The 6,525-nt window shown below is 46.4% G+C and overlaps 1 pseudogene; it reads right to left on the bottom strand.

Annotated features, from left to right (window-relative positions):
* Positions 1–1,931: 1,931 nt before the first annotated feature.
* LOC123159680 (BTB/POZ and MATH domain-containing protein 2-like) lies at positions 1,932–5,116 on the bottom strand (annotated as a pseudogene).
* Positions 5,117–6,525: the final 1,409 nt, after the last annotated feature.

Below are 6,525 nucleotides of genomic sequence, written 5' to 3'. Positions count from 1 at the left end.
TTATAAACTGCTATTATCTACTCTCCTACATGCTGCAAGATGCTTGGAGCTGCTTGAAGATGCTAGTCTTCGATAGGCTAGGCCTTCCCCATCTATTCTGGCATTCTGCAATTCAGTCCACAGATACAAATCTTCCATTTGATACCAGTGCATACTTAGTATAGATCTGATGCTTGCGAGTATTTTGGATGAGTACTCACGGTTGCTTTGCTACCCCTTTTCTCCCTTCCTTCTTCTTTCCGGTTGTTGCAACCAGATGGTGGATCCCTGGAGCCAGATGCCACCGCCGACGGATACTACTACGTGGAGGCCACCAACGACCAGGAGTAGTTTAGGGGGTCCCAGGCAGGAGGCCTTGCCTCTTCGGCCGTGTTGCTTTTGTGCTAGCCTTCTTAAGGCACCCTTGTTTAACTTATGTCTGTACTCAGATATTGTTTCACTCTTGTGTGTCGAGCTTATGTATTCGAGCCCTCGAGGCCCCTGGCTTGTAATATAAAGCTTGTATTATTTCAGTTTGTGTCTAGAGTTGTGTTGTGATATCTTCTCGTGAGTCCCTGATCTTGATCGTACACATTTGCGTGTATGATTAGTGTATGATTTAATTGATGGCGTCACATAGGCTGGCCCAGAAGAATATCGAGCTTGTCCGAGAGGGGTACGCGTGGGCGCGGGGAGTACCATCATAGAGAGATACTATCGTGGCCAATTCCAGCGACGGATCAACATTCTGAGGGGATCAAATGTCCGCGGGCAACAAGTTGGGAGCATGGTTTTCACTTCCAGTGAGATCTCGGTGATATTACTGAATTTCATTAATTTCAGCAATCACTGAAATATTTACCTTTTGGCCAAAATATTTCAGCAATTTCATTCAATGATACACATGAATTCAAATATTTTGTATTTTTTTAAAATCAAATATTTATTTGACTTCAAGTGAATATTTCAGACTTTGGTCCAAGCGCAAATCAAAATAACTCAAATTCACTGAATTTGGGTGTTATCAGTTGCTGCTAATTTTTTTGTGAAACTGAAAGTGAAAACAACTTTGGACGTACGCATCCAATCGTACACATCAAATGTTTGTCCTCTTTCAAACGGATCGAGCATAAAAATGGATAAAATCTATGCTAAAACAGATTAAATTTGTTAATTTTTGATATATTTCAACCAAATAATGAAACTTAACAAAGTTTCAATTAACCTAATGAAAACTAAAGTAAACTAAACTAAAAATTAGGTGAAGTATCAGACAATGACCTCGTAGGCATGGCATACGAGGCCACCGTCCCCTCCGCCGTCGTCCTCCACCTTGTGGCGGAAGGCCCCCTGGAGTCGCGACATCCCTGACCGGCCACAGACACCGCCTTACGTGCCCGGCGGCCTTGGAGACGGGCCAAGCAGTCAGACTCGACCAACCCCACTTGGGGTATGCAAGATGTTTTAAATAATTTTTTGACTCACACACTTTTGACCATGACTATGTAATAATGACTTATATCACATTTAAATTAAACACCATCGCACCACGTTGTTACTACCCTTAGTATGAAATTACAATTAAAACATATTGTAAATATCTGCTAACTTATTAAATTTGAGGACATTCCATGCGCCAAATTTTTGTAGGACATTCCTTAGAATTTCTAAATGCTTCCACTAATTTTGAGAACTCTGCAATAATTTCTTCAGAATAAACAGAATTTTCTCTCGGTTTTCAAATTTTTGCTTATATTTAAAATTTTATAAAGCTTTGCCACTATGGCACTATCTGGAAAAGGCTGTTTGAATCAAATAGATGCAGCAACGCAAGCAACCTTAATTTTAATAGAATTAACAGCGCTTCACAGATACCAGTAGTAGATATCATCACTTCTAAAAATATTAATAGCATGACAAATATCGAGTTCTTGTGAGTTTACTCAAAGAGATCATGGAGCAAGCTTGGCGAGCAGTTCGTCCAGAACAGCCGGGCAACTGCTCCTCACGTGCTCACATCCATCAGATTGCATGACCGCCTTCAGGTTACCCGGAGACATCAGGAACTTGACGCATGCCTTCTTGAGAGCACCACAACCGTGCTGCTCAGCCAGTGCTAGCGTGGTTGCCACCGTGCTTTTGCAGATGTGATCACACAGCTTCCCCTCACAGATCAGCTTCAGCCTCTCCATATCATACCTGTCAGCCGCCACCAGTAGATGCTGAGCAATCTCCGCCGCACCGCCTTCGTCCATGGCGGGCAACGAGTCTGTGTAGATGAAGTGGAGCAACGCCTTGAACACCCTGGCTTCCATGTCGTCGATCAGCACTTGAGTTGCGGTCTTCTCCTTCATGGGGCCAAGGAGCTGGGCCCTGAAGACCGGTGACCGAGCTGCGAGTATGCACCTGTGCGCAGCTAATGTCTCCTCGCCAACCTCGAAGGTAACATCGGCCGCCTCGCCGGCCAAGAGCAGTTGTCCAAGATGTTGGTGCATGTTGGACGGTGGCACGACCACGTGCGGTGGGATTGGCTCGGTGAAGATCTCCTTTGACACGGAGACATCCCACCTGAGAGCATCTCCAACAGTCGCGCTTCGTGCCGCGCGCAAAAAACCTATTTGCCGCGCGCGCTTTTGCTGGTTTAGCGTGGCCGCCAGCGCTAGCTCCAACGGCCGTGCTATAATGCAGCGCGCGCGCCGCTCTAGCAGCGCGCAAAAATACAACGCGCGCAGCACGCACAAACCACATATACATTTTGAAAAAGAAGAGCAAAAATGATCAAACAAACAAAATAAATTAACAATAAATAGTTCAATTTCGTTATCATTACAACTCAAACAAATAATTTATCGTTCAGTACAAGAAATAATGCAATAAACACAACAAATAGTTCATGAACTATATAATGTCGAATGCAGAAATCATGCTCTTTGTCATCCATGCCATGCCCACCACTCTTCAATCAGATCCTTCTGAAGTTCATTGTGCGTTGCGGGACGCCGAATGGCTGATAGGAGGCAATAAAACGGGCTACCCTTTCAGCCCTCCGTCGCACTCGCACGGAATGTCCCAAGAGCTCATACTGTGAGTAGTCTAAATCTTGGCCACGCTCATTCTCGATGATCATGTTGTGTGTGATCACACAAGCGTGCATGATGTACCAAAGCATTTTTGATCCCAAAATCTAGCCAGTCCTCTCACAATAGCAAATTAGGCTTGCAAAATCCCAAATGCTCTCTCCACATCTTTTCTAGCCGCCGCCTGAGCATTGTGCAAATCAAGATTTTTCTTACCTTTCGACTTTTTCAACGGCTTCACGAAGGTTTGGCACTTTGGATAGATGCCATCCGCTAGATAATAGTCATAGTTGTACGTACAACCATTTGCTACAAACTGCATCGGTGGCAACTCACCGTTTGCAATCTTATTCATCAGTGGTGACCGGTTGACAACATTGATGTCATTCAAAGATCCAGGCATTCCAAAGAATGCATGCCAAATCCAAGTCTCCTGATCGGCCACCGCTTTAAGGATTATAGTGAAACTCTTTTTTTGGCCGTGGAATTGCCCATGCCATACCTTTGGACAATTCTTCCAACTCCAATGCATGCAATCTATTGAGCCAAGCATGCCAGGAAAGCCGCGCGATTTGTTCATCGCCAATAGCCTTGCGGCGTCTTCAGCAGTGGGAGATCTCAAATACTCCTCGCTAAACACTTGCACAATTCCCACTGCAAAGCGCTTGACACACATGATGGCTTGGCTCTCACCCATAGCCAAGTGATCATCAACTAGATCGGCCGGGATACCGTATGCCAACATACGCAAAGCGGCTGTCACCTTCAGAAAGGTGCTATGCCCGAGCTCTCCGGCGGCATTCCTCCTTTGCTGAAAAAACCGGTCATGGCTCGCTAGTTTCTCTGCAATGCACCTGAACAAGTCGGTGCTCATCCTAAACCGGCGACGAAAATACGACTCCGGGTATGTGGGATTCTCCAAGAAATAGTTCTTCATCAATCTGTTATGGTCATCAATCCTATCTCTCCAAATTTTCTCCCGACCCATAACCGAACCACCGTGCTTCGGTTTTTTTATTGATATGCATAGCTATGATCATTGCAAGATCCTCCTCCTCTTCCATATCAAATTCTTCTTGGAAGAATCATACGACGAACTCATCTACAATGTTCATTACTATACTATAAAAACTACAATTCAAAACATGCACCAAATTCATGAAGTTTGAGCAATACATACCTTGTAGGCGTTTTGTCGAACACCTTGCGGGCGCGGCGCGACAGCGATCGCTCAGGCGCTGTTCCTCGGACGACGGAGGCGCGCGAGGGCCGGCGGGACTAGGAGGGGATGGGGCGGAAGCGCGGCGGCGCGGGGATAGGCCGGGGAAGCGCTTGAACGATCGCCGGGCGCGCGGGCGGCGGCTGCGGCGCGGCCGGATGGGGAGTGAAAGTGGGAGAGGAAGTGGGAGAGCGAGCACGCTAGAGTCCAGCGCGCGGGAGCGGGTGCAGCAAATAAACGGCGCGCGATTGCATTTTGGCCAGCGCGCTGAACTGCATATGCCGCGCGCGCCGTTTTTGCGCGCCCGGTGGAGCCACCCGCCGTGTTACGCGCGCGCTAAAACGGCCTAATTTAAGGCGCGGCGCTAGTTTAGCGCGGTTGTTGGTGATGCTCTGATGCTGAAAACGTCATCCCTAAGGTAAGGGGATTCCTCCAAGTTCTTCCTCTTCATGAATTGAGCGAAGCCCCATGAGGGATTTTTCGCGGTGAATGTGTGTCTCTCGCTGCTGCAAAAGCTGTACTTTGCCACTGGTTGCCTGTTTTGGTCAAGCAAACTTATCTTGTACCCTGCTTTAACTTCACTAGCATCAGTCTCATCAAGGCACAGATAGGTGGATATCCAATCTGCGTCTTTAGTCCGTTCGCCGTCTGGGTAGTAGCGCATACACTAGGGATGGCCTCTGATGGTGAAAGTCTCGGACTTGATGCATGTGCCATTGCCAAGCCCCTTGATGCGGGAGTAGCCGTCTATCTTGACGACGTGCGACCCAAACACGGCCTGCGCGACGATGGCCGACGCAGTCGGCGACGACGGCCCGTCGTTGGGAGCGATGTTGCCCATCGCAAAGGGAAGGTCATTGCGGGTGGTGACTGGTGACACTCGAAATGTGGCCCGTGGGCAGGGCATGGAGTTGCTATACACAGGGTGGGAGGGGGGGGGGGGGGGGGTTGATCTCGTGAGGTTCTTGTACAGTGGAGTACTACCGTTTCCCGTGATGGCGTCGCTGTGCATTCATCGCGCCCGACGCCCGAGCAGTCGCCGCGTACTTGCTGCAGCGATAGCCGAGGAGACGCACGCGCGCATGCGTAGGACTCGCCGGTGTAATTTACATCTCGCGGGGACTCGAGGAGGCGAGAGACAGGAAACGAGGCGCTACGCGAGTTTTTACAACCTTGTTTTTTAGTTGGTCGGCAAACTATTTATTTACTTCTTTTTTGTGTGCCAAAGCCCCTAGTTTTCTCTGCCACTTCGTGAGAACGCTTGCACAGTTCATCGTAACGCTGCACAACAGGTGTATTCAGCATATCATCATAGGAGCATTTAATAAATGCGTTTTTGCCCGTAAAATCCTTTCTCTAATCTTCATGAGAGCAAGCACAGAAATAATGTAGCTACACAAGATGCCTCGAAATTCAAACTGCATATTACATTCCCCTTGGTTGAACAAGACCGTGAACTCTGAAGTAATCCATTTCTCTTTAATCTCGCCATCCTCCCCTCCAAAAAAATCTCACGGTCCTCTGACTCCAGATGTGAAAAGTGACCCTTGTTTGTTCAGCAGAGATGGATAGCAATAGATTTTACCTCTCAATTACTCTTGAAACTCTTGAAACTTTGCATTGGTATATGCTGCTTGAAATTGCTTCTCGAAGTCAAAGAGAGTAATGCATGGAATTTCCTCTTGGAACGACTTAGAATCAGCCTTGTTTTCTTTCTCTACCTTGTCTCTTAATGCATTTTCATGTTACTCCACAAATTGCTTCAGAGTTGATCTTGCACTGACATGGCCGTCAAAAAAAAAATCATACTCTCACTCCTTTGTGTTGAAGATGTTCCTGCCCAAAATGTATCTTTTACATATGCTGGTACCCGTAGATTTTTATTATCATATAATCCTGCAAGCCATTCATTTTCCTGAAGATCATATTTATTGATCATCTCTGCCCAAGCTTTGTCAAAATCATTTTTTTCAAGGAATCACAAACCAGATTTCAAAAAAAGTATATTTAATGTTTTCATACTTTCCATACCCACTAAGCTTTCCAGGAATCTTCTTCATGATATGCCATATACACCATCTATGACGAGTTTGAGGAAAAACCGCTTCAATAGTATTTTGCATTGGTCAGTGATGATAGCATTTGATGGTTTGTATGACATACAACAGAGCCAAGATTGAAATAACCAAACAGAAAGAAGACCACAACCTAATAGAACAAATTATCCATGATGATTTACGCCAATAAAAG

This window comes from Triticum aestivum, chromosome 7B (genome assembly GCF_018294505.1).
Source record: "Triticum aestivum cultivar Chinese Spring chromosome 7B, IWGSC CS RefSeq v2.1, whole genome shotgun sequence".
NCBI lineage: Eukaryota > Viridiplantae > Streptophyta > Magnoliopsida > Poales > Poaceae > Triticum > Triticum aestivum.
Note: the sequence above shows the minus strand (reverse complement) of the source record. Positions and strands in the feature narration are given on the sequence as shown.